This window comes from Lynx canadensis, chromosome F1 (assembly GCF_007474595.2).
Source record: "Lynx canadensis isolate LIC74 chromosome F1, mLynCan4.pri.v2, whole genome shotgun sequence".
Lineage (NCBI taxonomy): Eukaryota > Metazoa > Chordata > Mammalia > Carnivora > Felidae > Lynx > Lynx canadensis.
The window spans coordinates 23,876,005-23,895,583 of NC_044319.2; the positions used below are offsets into that span (position 1 = coordinate 23,876,005).

The 19,579-nt window shown below is 38.7% G+C and overlaps 1 long non-coding RNA gene across 1 annotated transcript in view; it reads right to left on the bottom strand.

Moving 5' to 3' along the window:
* Positions 1 to 2,926: 2,926 nt before the first annotated feature.
* Positions 2,927 to 19,579, bottom strand: part of LOC115505134 — a 65,279-nt gene continuing 48,626 nt past the window's right edge. Inside the window, exons 9-10 of the long non-coding RNA XR_004343109.1 lie at positions 7,997 to 8,105; positions 2,927 to 4,536 (exon numbers count right to left, since the gene is read on the bottom strand). This is a non-coding gene — a long non-coding RNA (uncharacterized LOC115505134). The remainder of the gene's footprint in view (positions 4,537 to 7,996; positions 8,106 to 19,579) is intronic.

Consider the following 19,579-nt stretch of genomic DNA (forward strand, 5'->3'; position numbering starts at 1 on the left):
ACACCATCATCCACTAAAGACATTGGAATCATTCAACCCATTACTAAATCTCTTATTCTACCTCCTAATTATGTCTCCAGTATCTCCCTTTCTCTTCACCTCCATTTGCCATTATAGCCAATCAGAGCCTCATAATGTTTCTTGGTTCCTAAAAGCTCATTTTCACTGGTTTCCCTGCCTGCTGTACACTGCCTTTTAGTCACTTCTCACCAAAGGCAGATTGACCTCTCTATGGTATAGATTTAATAATGTCACTCCCCTTGTGGCTTTCCATTGCTTTTAAGATAGTATATTTCATGATCTGAACCCAGTTTTCTAGTGTAACCTCATATTTTGCCAACTTTCAATTCTACGATAAATTATATTCCAGCCACACTAAATTGCTTGTGGATCCCTAAATATGACACATTCTCTATCATGCCTATGGCCCTCTATCATTCTACCCTCTCTGCCCCTTCTACTCCTCCAACCACTCAGCTAACTTCTTCCTCCAGGAAACCTCCCCTGAACCTCCCAGTCAGCTTTTAAGTGACCCTCTCATGTATGCACAATATATCTGATGTCCCCTCTATCAAATCCCTTTATACTCTACTGGAATTGCTATATGGAAGGAAAGCATTTAGGAAAAAACCTATACTTCTTTCCCTCATATTCTCTGATAACCCTGCTCTTTCCCCATTTAGAGCAGAGGGGCAGTCTATACTCACTACCCTCCAGAGTTAGGCTGTTCAATAAAAAATCCAAAGAGCAAAAAATGAGTTAATAGAGCTTTTTGAGTTTCCCCAAATAGACTCAAGTTGGCAGTTCATTGTTTATGTTCATGTTTATTCATTTTTGAGACAGAGATAGAGACAGCACATGAGCCTGGCAGGGGCAGAGAGAGAGAAAGGACAGAGGATTCAAAGGGGACTCTGTGCTGACAGCGATGAGCCCGACGTGAGGCTCGAACTCATGAACTGTGAGATCATGACCTGAGTTGAAGTCAACTGATTGAGCCATCCAGGCACCCTGGAAGTTCATTGTTTAAAGAAGAATATTTTTAAGGATCAAAGGCCTAGGTCCTAAATTATTACAGCACAAAGTTTCTTTTCCCTAAACTGATTTGGAAGATCCTATGGACTGCAGCCAGAGAAAAGGGAGGCTGGAGCAAGAGATAGTAAGCCGTTGATGAATGATCTGAGGGTGGGCAAGGGTGGGAGGGGAGAGGCTATGAGAGAGGGGGCCTGAGAGGGCAAGAGAACACTGAGAGTTTCACTTCTCATATCCAAGAAGGGAACTCAAGGAGCTGGGAGTAAGTTGGTGAAAGGGCCTCTCAGTGGGAAATGGGAAGGCACCGTGTGTCCTGAGTGAATTGGTGACTGGAAACCAGACATGAGCCCACACACCACAGCAGATGCCCACATGCTAAACAATGATGTTCCTTCCACTGATGTCATGGAACTAGTGGAATCTAAATGCTGCCCCACGGAGAAGGGCGTGGGGGAAACCCTGAATTATCTATTACTCTGCATTGACCAAGAGTAAACTTCTCACTACATAGTGAGAGATCAAGATAGAAATTAAATATGATTATAGAAAACAAGCTAACCAGTTTTTGCTGTCCTGAATTTATACCCTAGGACTCCCACTCATGGCATCTATTTAAAAGCCAGCTCTCTCTACTCATCTGGAGACTCACTGAACTCAGGGACCAGTTGTATTCATCTTTGTAACCTCAGTCTGGGAGTAGAGAGTCCGTAAATGTTCATCAGTTGAAAAAAAATGAATGAATGACCTGGATGATGAAAGATGAGGATCTGGACAGAAGAAGGCAGAGTAATTTCCCTTGATCTGATGTGATGGTCCTTAATGAAACTGGAGCTGAATATCAGAAACAAATGGTATATTATCTGTTCTTTTGTCTGTTAAGGTAAGTTGGTTCAAATAACTCTTTTTTTTAATGTTTATTCTTTGAGAGGGACAGAGAGAGAGAGAGGGAGAGAGAATGAGCAGGGGAGGGGCAGAGAGAGGGAGTCACAAAATCTGAAGCAGGCTTCAGGCTCTGAGCTGTCAGCACAGAGCCTGACGTGGGGCTCGAACTCACGAACCGCGAGATCATGACCTGAGCTTAACCAACTGGGCCACCCAGGCGCCCCAGTTCAAATAACTCTTAATTAGCTGTATTTATTTTTCCATATATAATGTGAATTTAATCATTCTCATTTAATCCTCTTGTTGACAATGTTATAACTAAATTGAAGATTTGTTTTATTGTCCACTTGTTTTTTTAATGTTTATTTATTTATTTTTGAGAGAGAGAGGGGGCGGGGGGGGGGGGGCAGAGAGCGAGGAGGACAGAATCCCAAGCAGGCTCCTCGCTGTCAGCTCAGAGCCCAACACGGGGCTCGAACCCACGAACCTTGAGATCGTGACCTGAGCTGAAACCAAGAGTCGGATGCTTAACTGACTGAGCTACCCAGGCACCCCTGTTGTCCACTTGTTATGTTGTCTAATTTACTTTAAAATACTTCAGCATAAGGGGCGCCTGGGTGGCTCAGTCGGTTAAGCGTCTGACTTCGGTTCAGGTCATGATCTCACAGTTCGTGAGTTCGAGCCCCGCGTCGGGCTCTGTGCTGACAGGTCAGAGCCTGGAGCCCGTTTCAGATTCTGTGTCTCCCTCTCTCTGACCCTCCCCCGTTCATGCTCTGTCTCTCTCTGTCTCAAAAATAAATAAATGTTAAAAAAAAAATTAAAAAAATAAAATAAAATACTTCAGCATAAGTGTGTGTGTGTGTGTGTGTGTGTGTGTGTGTGTGTGTGTGTTGGTTTTATTCTATATGCTAGGAGTACCTAATTAACATTCCTAACCTGGGATAAACTGTCCAGAGGTGCTTAGTTAAAATTTTAAGAAGCCCACTCAGGAGTCTACTCCAGAGTACTAGGAGTGCTTCAACGATGTCTATCTCTGTCTGTAGTCAAGGGTTTATTCATTAGCATAATTGGAGTTAGAAATAGTTTTTCAAAGGCAATTGGAATAGTGTTCAGTATATGTAAACTGACTCGCATGGTACAGACACCCTCACTTGTGCATGAACCTCTCTTGTGCAGCAGCCTAATATCTCTTGGTATGATGCACCAGCCTAGAAGTCCCATTCGGTCCTGTGTCCCATCTCTTACTAAAGGACTTATTGTCTGATTCTGACTGGATGGCTAGCTGATCCTCCCTAGAGAATACTGCTGTATCTATCACTAGTGAAACTGTCATGAAAGGGGACTGGCAGAGTGACCAAGGGAGGGAGCCAATAAGAGCATATTGCATGACTCTTCGTGTCTGTTTGCTAATAAATGTTCACATTTGTGTTGCAGGATTTGGTTTGAGATTTGCTTTTCTTGTAATGTACCACTTTGTAACAAGTTTATTGGGAATGAGACCTTGACCCTTCCTCTCTCTACCTTTAGTCATTAGAGGTCACCGTTATTTGCCAAAAGAACCCAACAGTTGTAATGAACAAATTGGTCTAGATTAGTTGACAACACAACACTTAATACAATGCACATTATCAACACTTTTTCTGGATTAATATTTTAGTTTTCTGTAGATAGAGATATAGATACACACAGATATCACAACTAAAGAACTCCCATATTGTTTATATTTTGAATACCCTGACTCTTATGTTTTCATTGCCAGGCTGACCCTGGGATAGGTCATCCACTGAAATGTTGCTGTACTCCTCATTTGAATTTCTTTCTGTCCCAGACTTTATCTTACTTATCTCTGGTTGAACACACTATAATATCTCCTAGAATAAAGCCCTCATCATTGTTTGCTGGCCAGAATGTCATATAACAAGATAGATGAAGGACTACGGTGGTATCAGAGTCTTCCTCATTGCAAATTCTATTACCCACTGGGATCACAGATAATCCCTACCAGAGGGAAAGAAAAAACTCAGTATTGTCATGAGGTGGTAGACCCAGGTCCAAAGTAACTGGGGGCAAAATTACAGAACAGGTACCTTGTGAACATCAGCTGAAGACGGAGAGGGAGAAGACTCCTCTGATTGTAGGCTGCCTTCCCATCACTGGGTAGACAGCAGACTAAGGGAAGTATTGTCCAGCTTTGCTGGGAGTAAGGAGAACACCATGGAGAGAGGATGAGTATCCCAAGAGAGCATCTTTGTAACAAGTAGGTTTTTTTTTTTACCTTGTAGCCATATCTGCCGATAAAATATGAGGTTGAAGCATTACTGTTCTACTCACCGCAGATGAAGACTTGTGCAGAAAGCATGGCACCTGTCATCCCTGGACTGCTGTTGCTGAGGAGAAGCCGGGACCCAGTGCAAGCTCTGAAAGAACTAATCTGGCTGCAGAGGCTGGCACAGAGGTCCAGAAAGACAGTAGGTAAGGCACAGCTCAGTCACAGGTCACTGAATGGCCAGCACCTGGTGCAGGGTGTTGTTTTGATGGAAGCCATTTGAGTTACAAACCTAGTCAGACTGTCTTAAGGAAAGGAGGCAATTCCTGAAAAAGGTGACAACAGGAACTTCAGCCAGGCTGTAAGAGAGAACCAGGGATGGCTGTTATGATAAGCAGCTGTTCTTTCCATTTACTCACAGCCCCACAGTTGTTCATCTGAGATTGCTGGTTCCTGCCCAGGAGCTTCACTATTCACTCTTGCATTTGCTTCATCTCCCCAAAGTGACTCGGTTTTGCTTTCTGAAACACTGTGGGAGCGGCTGGACACAGACTGGCACGCAGGGGGAGATGCTGAAAAGCAAAGGTGATGTGGAGGGGCGCCTGGGTGGCTCAGTTACTGGTTAAGAGTTCAACTCTTGGGGCGCCTAGGTGGCTCAGTTGATTGGGCGTCCGACTTCAGCTCGGGTCATGATCTCGCAGTTTGTGAGTTCAAGCACCACATTGGGCTCTGTGCTGACGGCTCGGAGACTGGATCCTGCTTTGGGTTCTGTGTCTCCCGCTCTCTCTGCCCCTCCCCCACTTACACTCTGTCTCTCTCTCAAGAATGAATAAACATTAAAAAAAAAAAAGTAAAAAGCAAAGATGAACCCTTACAGTGGGGGCTCAGCTCTTGACCTAAGTCACTCTCTGGATCATTCAAACCATCATCCCGTCCCTGATCACTGCCCCCATCCCTTTCCTGCTACCACCACTACCACCAAAGGTCCCACTGGCCAGTCATTCTAGAGCAGCATTTCCTGCATTTGCCAGATCATCAGAATCACCTGAGGGCACTTATTAAAAAATATCCTCTGGGCGCCTGGGTGGCTCAGTCGGTTAAGCGTCCGACTTTGCTTAGGTCATAATCTCAAGGTTTGTGGGTTTGAGCCCGGTATCTGGCTCTGTGCTGACAGCTCGGAGCCTGGAGCCCACTTAGGATTCTGTGTCTCCCTCTCTCTCTGCCCCTCCTCTACTTGAGCTCTGTCTGTCTGTCTGTCTCTCTCTCTCAAAAATAAATAAGCACTAAAAAATATTTTAAAAATACACATCCTCAAGTTCCTTCCTAGAAATTGTGGGGTGGGGCCCAGGAACCTCTATTTTTATTAAATATCCCTAGGCCATTCCATAATCAGGCAAACTTGAGGACTGCACTGGAGCAGTTCTACAATTTTATTAGCATCAGAATAAGCTAGGTGCTTATTACAATGAAGATTCTTACCCTAGAACCTCCACAAAAGATTCTATTTCAAAAGCTGTGAGGTAGGACCCTAGGAATCTGCAATTTAATAAACACTCCTAAGATTATGATAAAGGGGTTCACTGGCTAGGCTTTGAGAAGCATTATTTTAGAGAGAAACCCATCTCATTATGCAGACTCTCAGCCTACAGGCAGTATGATATGGGAGTAGCCCTTTTTCCACCTACTTCTGTGATGGAAAGACTTTGGCCTTTGGGGAAATCCAAGGCCATAGAACCCAAACCACTGGGCAGGACAGGAAACTGGCAGAATGGTGACAGAAGTAAGTCACAGCAACAAAGGTAGATCTAACTCTTACACAAAAGATACAAAAAAAGTTGCATTTAAACCAGATGTGGGTCAACAAGAAGACAAAGAATTGCTCACTAAAATAGGGAGCTCTTACTGTATGCTAAGTGTTCGAGCTACGCTATCTCATTTAACACTTGCAACAATTTTAATTTGTATTTTTGACAGGATAATAAATTTATTCAAACGCACAGCAAGTAAGTGTCAGAGCCTGGTCTCAAATCTAGGTCCTGTTGAAGTCAAATAACATGGTTTTACCTGCCATGATGTACTGTAGCTGGGCACATGGATTACTTCTGAAGAAATCCACAATGTGATGTTATTATACACACTAGGAGAATTAGGGATTAATAAAAGGGAACCTGAATTTGATCACAAAATCCTTTTGCGGTAAAAATAATCCATCTCCATAATTTACCAATTTTGTGAGCTCGGATTTTAATAAATCGTGTTTTATTAAAATTCCACACCTGTATGGTTTAGGAGAGCCCTAGGGCTCCCCCAAAGTGAACATAATTGAAAGACGCAGAAGTTATGTAAAAGGAAACCAGCTAAGGATCTGAGAATAAGTAATTTCCCATTCCTGCGGAAACGCCACCACTGAAATAGATCAGCAGTTGATGCGGCGGTGGGTCCTGCGCCGCCTCAGTGGGCATCGCATTCAAGGAGCCTGCTCCGTGCGTCTTCAGAGCAGACCCTGCGCCATCCGCACTGCACACGGGTCCTCTCACCCACGCGTCACCGGCCGAAGCGGCGGGGCGCAAGGCTGTGTTCCCCTAGCTCTGCCCGGTCCGATGCGGGCTTGCAATAGTCGCTAGGCCCGCTGCATCTGTCCCGGCCGCACGAGGCCTCCGGAGCCCAAGAAGAGGCAGGGGTCTGACCTCCAGTTTTCTGCAAACTCTCCGTGTGTTGAGAGCAAACAGCCATCGTCAACATGCCTCCTGCTGACTTTGCTTGGGGGAGGAGCTTACAAGTGCCCAACGTACTTTTCAAAATCCTCACCTTGAAGCAGTCCTTTAAGATACAAGCCTACAAGGAAGGGGGTGTTGGGGTTGGAAGAACAAACCGGGCAGCAAGGTGTGGTGGCTAAAGGACAAAGGAGGACTGAAAAATAGAGCTGTGGCTCCAGCTCCACTTCCTGCCCCGACCCCCGTCCTCCCTCAGCCGTCCACAGCAGTTCCTTTGTCACAAAGAGGGCTGTGACTCTCTGGGAAAGGCCCTTCAGTTTGCTTTTGGTCCAACCGGATCATAAGCACAGACAAGAAACCAGCGCTCCCTGGAGCAGTGTGTTCCCTTGAACTCTTTCAAAATGGATGGCAAGAATGGTAACATACAAGTCATTCCCAAACCGCAGACCACCCAGAACCTCCCTGCTGTCAGGGAGCAGCCAGAATAATTGTTTCCTAAGCAGTTGACTTCTCTAGGTCTTTCATTAGTCACTTTATTAACAAGTATTTATGGGCCACCGACTGTAACCCCAGCACTGAACTGAACGAGAATCAGAAATATAAGAGTTACCCTGGGGGCCTGGGTGGTTCCGCTGGTTAACCGTCCAACTCTTGATTTCCGCTCAGGTCAGGATCTCAGAGTTTGTGAGTTCCAGCCCCGGGATTCTCTCTCTCTCCCTCCCTTTCCACACACCCCCACTCCCACCCCACAAGTGCCCACACTCTCTCTAAATATAATAAATCTCTGTAAAATAAATAAATAGAAGAAGAAATATAAGAACTGGCTGTGCCTGGAAGAATCTCTCTGTTTAGAAGAGTAGGTCATATAATAATGAGGGCACAATGAACAGCAGTAGGATTTGAGTGCTACCATGAAGAGAACAAGAGATACCCGCTTTTCCTTCAGAGAAAGAAAAGATATTAACATGGACCAGAGACATCAAGGGAGGCTTCATGGTGGTGGCAGGCCCTGAGCCTATTAGGATTTGGAGAGCAAGAGAAAAAAGTGCCAAGGGCATTCCAGTTGTGGAGAAGGGGGTGAAAGGCATCTCTTCTTTCCACTTACCAGAGTTTTCAAGGCCAGCTCAGATGTGGCTTGCTCTTTAAGCCTTCCACCACGAGGAATGTGAAGATTGATGCCTCCAAATTTCTTTAAGTCTTCAGAGAAAACAAGCCTAGTGTATGTATAGTTACATAAAAGCATCAATGGGATTATATTACATCAGTGGCAACTTAAGTATCACAGACTTTTTTTAAAAGATACTAAACAGCATAGAATTTTAAAAGCTAGCCACCAAATACCTTCCCCTTTCTCTTTGTTTGGATCCATTTAAACTGTTAACTTCTAGGGGTGCCTGGGTGGCTCAGTCGGGTAAGTATCTGACTTCAGCTCAGGTCATTATCTCACTGTTCCTGAGTTTGAGCCCTGTGTCGGGCTGTGTGTGGACAGCTCAGAGCCTGGAGCCTGCTTCAGATTCTGTGTCTCCCTCTCTCTCTGTCCCTCCTCCTCCTCTCTCTCTCTCAAAAACAAATAAACATTAAAAAAATAAAATAAATAAAATGTTAACTTCCAGAGGAAATAATTAATTGAGTTGATAAGAGCAAAAGCACCTTTCTATATTTGGTGACTTATTTCCTCTGGACTGTATAAACCAAACAGCTGCATTTAGAGCAGACACATAAGATTCCATTATAATTACAGACATTCCTAACCTGCTATTTTTCTGAACATTTGAAACATCAAAAATGGAGCTGAAACGATAGTTGGCATCCTATTTGATTACAAAGAGGCAGTATTCTATGATGTTAGGTGAAAGCTATATTGAAACCTTACACCTGCCTGCAAATAGAATTTTAACTGGCAATTTGGCTTCTAGGTAGTGTATTATGACTTATAAAATAATCTTTTTCTTCTTTCACAAAGAACACAAGGCCACAATTAGTGCCAAGTCTCTTCCCCAAAATTACTTGGCAGTGTTCCCAGATGTTCCACCAGCCTTATAGCAGAAGCTTTCCAACCTATTTGCTAGGTGGTGCTTTAATTTTTTTCTTCCAGTTTAATAACTTGCAATATGTCCCCTCCTTCCTGGTATCATTGGACAAGAGTATTTTCAACTCTTCCTTCCTGTCTTCTTTTCTCAGACCTGAGGTCTTTCTGAGATTGACCTTGTTAATCTAGTCTGTTACTCTCTTCAAGCCCACATGGTTATATTAATCCCTTAAACAAGCACATCAAGCTGTAGGAGATTCACATTCAGTTAAAAGGTATTCTCTAACCTGCAAGTTTCTCAATATATTAATAAATGTTTAATGAGCTAAAGGTTCTGATGTCAAATAAACAAAATTCTGCACACCCTCTACAGTCTATCTGGGGATTTAGAATGCCCATTAGCTGAGAAAAAACTTAGAGAAATCAAGCAGGAAATAAATCTGTTTTGGTTAAGAAAAACTGATTTGACTATAGAATCCTTTCCTTCTCTTTTTCTCCCCCCCTTCTCTTTCTTTCCTTTTTTTTTCTATAAGAACATAATAATTGCAACTATAATAACAATAATAATGATGATAAAAGTTAACATTTACAGCTATTTCTATCCTATCCCTTTAATGATTATCCTAGAAATTTTAACATGCATTAACATGTTAAATAATTTTACTCTTCTTCAGAACCATATGAGTCTTCAAATGTTTCAAGCCAATCATCACCCTCCCTAAGCAATATGCTATCCTCTCTTGATATGTAGCCTCACCAATTAGACATTAATTTTGCCATTGTACATAGTCAATATTTATGCTTTCCATTTTCATACATCACAAATCTTCCTTCTGACGTGATACACCTTCATTAGAAGTTCTTTTGTGAAGATGTGTTGATAGTAAACCATTTTGGGCTTGTGTCTGAATATATCTTTATTTTGCCTTTACTTTTGAATGATTGTATCACTGAATACAGTTGACCCTTGAAAAACACAGGAGTTAGGGGTGCTGACAGTTGCAAATCTGGGTATAACTTTTGACTCTCCCAAAACTTTACTAATAGTCTACTGTTGACCAGAAGCCTTACCGATAACATAGCTGATTAACACATATTACGTATGTTATATGCATTATACACTGTATTCTTACAATAAAGGAAGCTAGAGAGAAGAAAACATTGTAAAGAAAACCATAAGGAAGAGAAAATACATTTATAGTATTGGACTGTAAAAAATCTATATGTAAGTGGACATGTGCAGTTCAAACTCATGTTTTCTGAGGATTAACTGTATAGAATTCTAGGTTGAAAGTTATTTTCTTACAGTACTCTGAAAATGTATTTTCAGTTCTTTTGGGTTCCACTGTTGTTTCTGAGAAGTCAGCTATCAGTCACTGTAGATGTCCTCCTCTCTCTCTCTCTTTTTTTTCCTTTCTGGCTGCTTCTTTTCTCTTCTCTGTGTTTTCATTGTTTTTAATTTGTCACTCATGTGTATTTCTTTTTACTTATGGTGTTTGTTACTTTGGGGAACTTCCTTGGTTTAAGGTTTGGTGTTCTTAATCCCTTCTTGAAAACACTCAGTCATTATGTCTTTTAATATTGTGTGTCCCCCATGGTTATTTCTTTTTAGAACTCAGATATGTAAGTTGGATCTGTTAACTCTTCTTTCCCTGTTTCTGAATCTCTTTGCCATATTTCCCTTTGCCTTGTCTCTGTCCCACATTATGTGTAATTTCTTCAGCTTTAACTTCCAAATCACTAATTGTTTCTTTAACTGTGTTTAATATAATGTTAAGTCAATCTATCCAGATCCTACTTTCAGTTATTATAATTTTCATTGCTGTAGATTCTTTTCAGAATTCTTTTTTCTAATTCTATTCTTTTATATGGATTTATACATATTTATTTTTTATTATATATTTGGTATCTGATAATTATAATATCAGTTTTTGCAGGTCTGATTCTGTGGTTTGCTATTTTTGTTGAATCTCATTTATGGTTGTGTATTTTCTCTATGTACAGTAACATTTTGGTGAGTGCATGGAACATACAACCTTAACTACGGGATTTCTTTGAGGTTTGTGTTAAAATAGAAAACCACAAGCCCAGAATGGAGTCAGTTATGCTGGACAAAGTCACCAAGTGGGGCTTAATATCTAATCCAATTGCAGTTTCAACCTCCCCAAGAAATATAGCCTTAACCAGTCAGTCAGGAATTTTCTGGTCAGCAGCAATGAGGTAATCTGTCACATGGATCCTGTTTACCTACCCCCAAAAGATGAGGTAATCCATTTAATAAAACTCCCTGTCCTACCCCCTACGAGAAGGTGACCTTGCCGGAAACAATCCTTTCTTTTCTTTTGCTAATTTGTTCTGCCCCATTTCTGTCTATGAAATCCTTTCATTTGGTACAGCTCCCCAGAGCTCCCCTCTGCTTGTTAGATGGGATAATGTTCAATTCATGAATTAATTAATAAACCAATTATATCTTTAAAATTTTCTCAGTTGAATTTTTGTTCCTTAACAGTTGTAAAATTTGCTTCCTCAGAGAGGATTTGTTTATTTCTGCTGGAGAGGGACAGTTGCCCTACCAAATATAATACTTATTATTAAGCTATAGTAACTAAGAATATGTGGTGTTGGCACAGGGATAGACAAATAGATCTCAGAAACAGATGTTCACATATATGGCAAGTTCATATATAATAGAGGTAGCATTACACACAGTAGGCAAAAGATGATGTATTCAATAAATGATGCATGATAATAAAGAAAAAGAGATCCAAATGGTATAAAATTATATAATTAGAATTTAGGTATAATTAGAATTTCCCTATTTATTATTCATGTTAATCATTTTTTATGGACTTATTATTTTTTAATTTTTTTTAACATTTATTCTTTTTTGAAAGACAGAGTGTGAGTGGGGGAGGGGCAGAGAGCTAGGCCGACACAGAATTTGAAGCAGGCTCCAGCACAGAGCAGCTGTCAGCACAGAGCCTGATGTGGGGCTCAAACCCATGGAACATGAGATCATGACCTGAGCTGAAGTCAGATGCTTAACCAACTGTGCCACCCAGGTGCCCCATTTTTTCATGCACTTATTGAGCATTCTTGTGTGGTTTGTGTTTGTGTACTGATTGATCAAGAGAGTTCTCTGTATATTCTGGAGAGTTCCTTGTATATTTTGGATATAAGTCTTATGTGAGATGTGTGCACTGTAAATACTGTCTTCCCTGTTTGTGGCTTGTCTTTTTTTTCCCCCCCTGTGGCTTGTCTTTTAATTTTCTTAAAAGGGTCTTTGAAAGAGCAGAAGTTTTTTTTTATTTTGATAAATTCTAATTTATCATTATTTCATTTAGGGTTTATCCTTTTTTTTTTTTTTTGAACTAAGAAATCTTTGACTATCTGAAGGCCATGAAGATGTTTGCCTATATTTCCTTCTAAAAAGTTTTTTCTTATTATCTTTTTAATATCTGAAGGATGTGCAGTGATGTCTCTTCCTATTATTGATTTGTGATTTCTGTTTTTTTAATCTTAATAATTCTGACTAAAGGTTTATCAATTTTATTGATTAAATAAATTGCTTTTGATCTTACTGATTTTTTAAATCATTTTTATTATTTTCTATAACATTTCAATTTACTCTTCTTTATCTAGATTTTTACACTGGAAGGTTAAATAATTAATTTTAATCCTTTTCTTTCTTTCTTTCCAGAACATGCACACAAGTTGGGGAGGGGCAGAGAGAGAGGGAGAGAGAATCCCAAACAGGCTCCCCACTGTCAGCACAAAGCTCAACTCGGGCTAGATCTCATGAACCAAGAGATCCAGAATCAGACGCTTAACCAACTGAGCCACCCAGGCGCCCCTCCTTTTGTCTTTTTAAATATAAGCTTTTAAAGCTATGAATTTCCCTTTAAGAGTGATTTACACACTAAACAGCTAAGTGTTTTAGCTATGTCTCTCTAATTTTAACATGTTGCATTTTCATTGTTATTCAGTTCTAAATGTTTTCTAAATTCTCTTGTGATGTCTTTTCTGACCCATGGGTTCTTTAGAAATGCTTATTTAATTTCCAAATATCCAGATACTTTTTTTTTTATCATTTCTGATTTAATTCTTATTATAGACAGAGACCATGATTTTTTATTTATATATTTTTTAATTTATTGAGATTTATTTTATGCACCAAAAAATGGCTTATTTTAGTGAATGTTCCAGGAACACTAGAAAAGAATGTATATTTTGCTGTTAGGTGAATGAAGTATTCTATTGATCTTGATTAGGCCAAGTTGGTTGACAAATTTGCTCAGGACTTTGATATCTTTGTTAATTTTTTATATAGTTTCTGTGTCAATTACTGAGAGATAAAAATTGAAATCTCCAACCATATTTATGGATTTTCTTATTTCACTTTCAGTTTGGTCAACTTTCGCTTCATATATTTGGAGGTCTATTTTTGGGTGCATTTGAGCTGTTATATCTGCATGGTAAATTGACTCCATCATCATAAAATGCTCCCCATTATCCCTGGTAATATTTTTGTTCCAAAGTCTACTTCAGCTTTTTTATTAGTTTTTGAACGGCATAACTTTTCCATCATTTTACTATTTTTATAACAGCTTTATTGAGATATAATTCGCATAACATACAATTAACTCTTTTTAAAGTGTGCAATTCAATAGTTGTTAGCATATTCATAGCTGTGCAACCATCACCACAACCAATTTTAGAACATTTTCATCACCTTAAAAAGAAACTATAGGGGCGTCTGGGTGGCTCAGTCGGTTGAGCGTCCGACTTCGGCTCAGGTCATGATCTCACAGTCCGTGAGTTCAAGCCCTGCGTTGGGCTCTGTGCTGACAGTGCAGAGCCTGGAGCCTGTTTCAGATTCTGTGTCTCCCTCTCTCTCTGACCCTCCCCCATTCATGCTCTGTCTCTCTCTGTCTCAAAAATAAATAAACGTTAAAAAAAAAAAAAGAAACTACACATCCTTTAGCAGTCATCCCATTTTCCCTATTCACCCAGACCTTGGAACCACTAATCTACTTTTGTCTCTATAGACTTTCCTCTTCTGAACATTTCATAGAAATGGAATAATACAGGGGCACCTGAGTGGCTCAATCAGTTAAGCTCTGACTCTTGATTTCAGCTCAGGTCATGATCTCATAGTTCATGAGATCGAGCCCCATGTCAGGCTCTGTGCTGATGGTGTGGGGCCTGCTTGGGGTTTCTCTGTCTCCTTCTCTCTCTGTTGCTCCCCCGCTTGTTCTCTGTATCTTTCTCAAAATAAATAAAAGTAAACTTAAAAAAAGAAATGGGATAATACAATATGTAGCCTTTTGTGTCTGCCTCCTTTAGCATAATATTTTCAAGGTTCATTCATATTGCAGATTATATCAGTATTTTTTCCATCTAATAATTAAATAATATTCTACTATATGGATTTACCACATTTTATTTATCCATTCATTTGTTCATGGATATTTGAGTTGTTTTGGCTATTGTGAATAATATTATGAATATTTATGTACAAGTTTTTATGTGGATATACATTTTTATTTCTCTTGGATATATACATAGGAGTAGAATTGCTGAGTCACACAATAATTCCATGTTTAACATTTTGAGGAATTTCCAGATTGTTTTCCAAAGTGGATGCACCATTTTACATTTCCACCAGCAGTGTATAAAGGTTCTAATTTCTCCATACTTTTATCAACTTTCTATTGTCTTTTTTATTCTAGCTATGCTAATGGGTGTGAAGTGGTATCTCACTGTGGTTTTGATTTGCACTTCACTGATGGCTAATGATGTTGAGCATCTTTTCATGTGCTTATTGACCATTTGTATATCTTCTTTGGAGAAATGTCTATTCAGATCCTTTCCCATTTTAAAAATAGGTAATCTTTTTTTATTGAGCTGTGATGCTTTATATAGCCTAAACACAAGTCCCTTATAAGAGTCCTGATTTAAAAATATTTGTCTCATGCTGAGGATTGTATTTTCACATTTTGGATGGTGTCTTTTGAAGCAAAAAGACTTAATTTTGCTAATATCCAATTGATCTATTTTTTTGTTGTTTGTGTTAAATCTTCCATCATATTCCTTTAAGGTATCTGTGTCTTTACATGCAAAATGGGTTTCTTATAGATAGTGTATGGTTGGATCTTGCTTTTTTATTAATCTGAGAATTTGTCTTTTAATTGAAATATGTGGGTCATTTATATTTAATGTAATGTTCAATACATTTGGATTTAAACCTATAATTTTGTTCTTTTTTTCTACTCATTCTATCTGCTATCTATCTATCTATCTTCTCTCTGCCTTTTTTTTGTTTAGTTCATTATGTTGTAGCATTCATTTTATCTCTATTTTATCAATTTTAGCCTATCAATTTTATGTTTATTTACTATTTTATTACCTATACTTAAAAGAAAAACTGGTTGCTCTAGGGTTTATAACATACATATTTAATTTATCCAAACTACCTTCAATAATATTATATCAATTGACATATAAGACATTTGCATTATGTTTCCACTTCCTCCTCTTTTCTTTTATGCCATTAATGTCATTTGCTTTATTTATACATCTGTTATAAAGCAAAGAAAACATTATTATTATTATTACTGTAAAAGGTTAATTATATTTTAAAGAAATTTTAAAATGAGAAAATAATCTTTTATATTTATCTACATATTTATTATTGCCGATTACTCTTAATTCTTTTAAATAAATCCATGTTTTCATCTTGTGTCACTGTCTCCTATTTGAGCAACTTTTTTTCTAACTTTCTTGTAATGTAGTCCTCTTGATGATGAATTGTCACAGCTGTTGTCTTAAAAAAAATGACCATATTCTGAAGAATATTTTAGTTACATATGGATTTCTAGATTGACAATATTTTTCCTCCTTCAGTATTTTATTTTTCATTATTTATTTATTTATTTAAATAATTTTTTAATGTGTATTTTTCAGAGAGAGACAGAGACAAAGTCTTAGTGGGGGAAGTCAGAGAGAGAGGGAGACACAGAATCTGAAGCAGACTTCAAGCTCTGAGCTGTCAGCACAGAGCCCAGCTCAGGGCTCGAACTCATGCAAGCTTCCATGCTCAGTGTGGAGCCTGATGTGGGGCTCCATCCCATGACCCTGGGATCATGACCTGAGCTGAAATCGAGTTGGACACTCAACCAACTGAGCTACTCCGGGCACTTCCTCTTTTAGTATTTTAAAGATTTTGGTTCATTTTTCTTTCTGGTTTACATAGTTTCTGACCACAGGTATGAATAATTCTTAACTTTGTTTCTCTGTATAGACTATCATTTTTCTTTGGCAGCTGCTAAAATATTTTTCTTTATCACTGGTTTTCAGAACTTTATAATGTGCTTTATGTCACTCCAAATGTGGGTATTACTATGTGTGTGTGAAATCTTATGTGAGGTGCTTTGAACTTCTTGGATTTGTGGGTTTATAGTCTTCATCAAATTTGGAACTGTTTCGGCCATTGATTCTTCCAACATATTTGCTTTCCCTTCCTTTCTCTCTCCTTATTCTGGGATTCAGGTTACATGTATCTTGGAATTCCCAATACTGTCTCAGAGGTCACTGAACTTTTGTTCATTTTTTAAAGTTATTGTTCTCTCTGCTTCATTTTGGATAGATGCTATTGCTATATCTTTTCAAAGTCATTAGTCTTTTCTTCTGCAGTGTGAAATTTGTTGTTCATCCTATCCAGTGGATTTTTTCATTTCAAATACTTAATTTTTCTACTCCTGAAGTTCATTCTAACTTATTTTTTATATCTTCCATCTCTTTTCTCACATGTTCATGTCTTTATATACTTGAACACAATATTAATAACGGTCATCTATCATCTGTTACTTCTAGCATTTCTGTAATTTCTGGATCTGTTTCTATTGTCCTTTTTCCTGGTTAGAGATCACATTTTCCTCCTTCTTATAACTAGCAAAAGAAAAACTTATTGGGTCTGTGAATTGTACATTGCACATTGCACAATTGTACATTGTAAATCTTATATTCTTGAGTGTCTGGATTTTGTTGTTCTTTTAAAGAGGGTTGGGTTTTGTATTCATAGACACTTACATCACTCTCAAATCAAAGTAATCTTCCTGAGGACTATTTTTAAGCTTTTCTTAGTAGTGCTAAAATAGTTTTCACTCCAGGAATTGTGTCCTACTTCTAAAGTGTGACCTCTCAAGAATCCCTACTAAATGTCCCAGGTGATCTCCAAAGATTCTCCACCATGGATGATCAAGTTTGAAAACCTTCATCTCTATGCAAGCTGACCCTCCCTTCCCAGTATTCTTTGAACAGTTTGTGCAATTTCACTCTTTTCACGTGTGGCCAGTACTTAACAAAGATTCAAAGGAATCTTTTATTTTTTTAAGATTTTTAAAATTTAATTTTTTTTAATTTACATCCAAGTTCTTAGCATATAGTAAGATTTTGTTTTTAAGTAATCTCCACACCCAATGGGGGGCCTGAACTCAAAACCCCAAGTTCAAGAGTCATATGCTCTACTGACTGAGCCAGCCAGGTGCCCCTCAAAGGAATCTTAATGCAGATTTCTGGAGTGCTTTTTTCTAAAGCTTCCTCATTCCTGAATATGTTTATAAAATTCAATAGATGACCATTAATTCTTAAAAGTACCCTATAACAAACAATGAACCTGATTATCATACAAACAATAATATGCATTACTATGTTATTCACTTTGATAATTTACATATACTTAAGTCAATAAAGTAAGTGAAGAAATGAAGTATTATTTCTTTGGTATTTACTAAGTGACAAGTAATTTTATTATTATCCAAATGATAAGATACATTACCAGTTTCAGCCTTGCCATATTGCTTCATGTTGTTCAATAACAATTTCTAGGTGGCAGCAGCAGCTGCCAGAAATTCTGTACTCCAAATTCTTGCTCTCCTTAAGAGCAAATATAGGTCCAGGCCATTTCAGGTAGCAAAATATGCCCATCTCAGTTTGGATTCCCCAAAATCAGAATCAGAAAAGAAATTTCAGCACAAGTAATTTATTTGGGAAGTGATTCTATGAAGAACATTATGGGAATAGGAAAATTAAACACAAACGGGGTAAAGCCAATAAACTGTGAGTTAATGAATTGTGGGTGACTGGGGCTTAATACTTCTGGGGATGTTATAAGAAAAGGGATGTAATACATCTGAGAACTGTCCCTGTGAGTGAATGAAAAGCTGAATTTTTCATCACCTACTCCCATTGGTTGAGGGCAGTTCCTAGAGTGTTGGCTCTCAGCATTTTTGGTCTGCTCCAGTCTTTAGAGCATAAGAGAATATGGTGAAGCTTACTCTTGAAACTAGACAATGCTCTCAGGAGGAGAGTCACAGGAATCCACCAAAGTGTGTGGGAACCACTGGCAGGTGACCTTCAGAATAGATGAAGGGGATATGGGTGGGGCATCACCAGGGTTCCCCCTTTCCTTTGAAACAGGAACTCATTCAAATCTTCTTTTCTGTTTACCCTAATCAAGCACAACCACATTAAACACCAAAAAAACAAGAAGGGTAAGATAAGTCACTGATGGACACTTGACCCTGTACTATGTTGTGGAGTAAGGACAGAAACAAAACAGTGACACCACAATTGCTGAATGGGCAAAGGTTATAAAAAATATTCTGTAAGCAAACCAAACTTTTGGCCTTTTCAGCAGATTCCTTCCTTTAACCTTCTGTTCATCTGGCATGAGGTTTGTGGTGCACCTGGGTCTCCATGGCAGTCAGACTCATGGCTATTGTATTTATATTAGCAGTGGGTATGTGTGGTGTGTTTTTTAAAGGAAGTGACATAGCCCTTAAGTCTGTTCCCAGAGGATAGTTGTGGCCATTATTCTCCCAGTTCTTCATGCTTTGCCCCAAGGTTTGTGAAGGGGAAAGATTTCCTATAGCAAACAGGTGGCACAAAGTCTAGTCAAGCCAATTGCCATTATGATCAACTTATTTTAAGGCCTGAAAGAGCCCTGTCCAAACTAAAGCAATATAGTCATTATTTTATCATTAATTTTAATTTTTAAGTGAATTCTTAAAGAAATAGTTATCAGGATAAATCCATAAGAAGACAGAGTCAGGGACCTCATGAAGAATAATTTCATGGACACATTCACCATCACCATATCTAAGTCTTGAAGTTCTTTGATAGGATAGATACCTTTGTTTCTCCAATGAGAGATAAGTCTTAATTGTCAGTAGGCCCGCAATAGTTAACAATCTGATTTAATTAATTAATTAATTCACTCAATAGCGTCAAGCATTGTTTGAGGTGCTGGGGGTTGTGAACAAAAAAAACAAAATCTCTGAGTTCATGTGGCTCATAATTAATTGGGAGAGACCAATAATAAATAACTAAACATATAATAATCAAGTATCATAATTGCTAAGGCTTAAATCAAGATATAGAGTATCAGGAATACAGAAATGCTGTCTTGTTATTTGTAGTAGATGGCTTCTCTAATAAAGTGAGTTTTGAGCACAGCAAAAATTAAATAAAGTAAGAATGATGCCAGTCATGCATATATCTGGAGAAAAGTGTTCCAGACTGAAAAATAGCACATGCAAAGACCGTGAGGTAGGCATACGGCTCAATTCAAGAACAACAAAGATACCAAAAACAAAT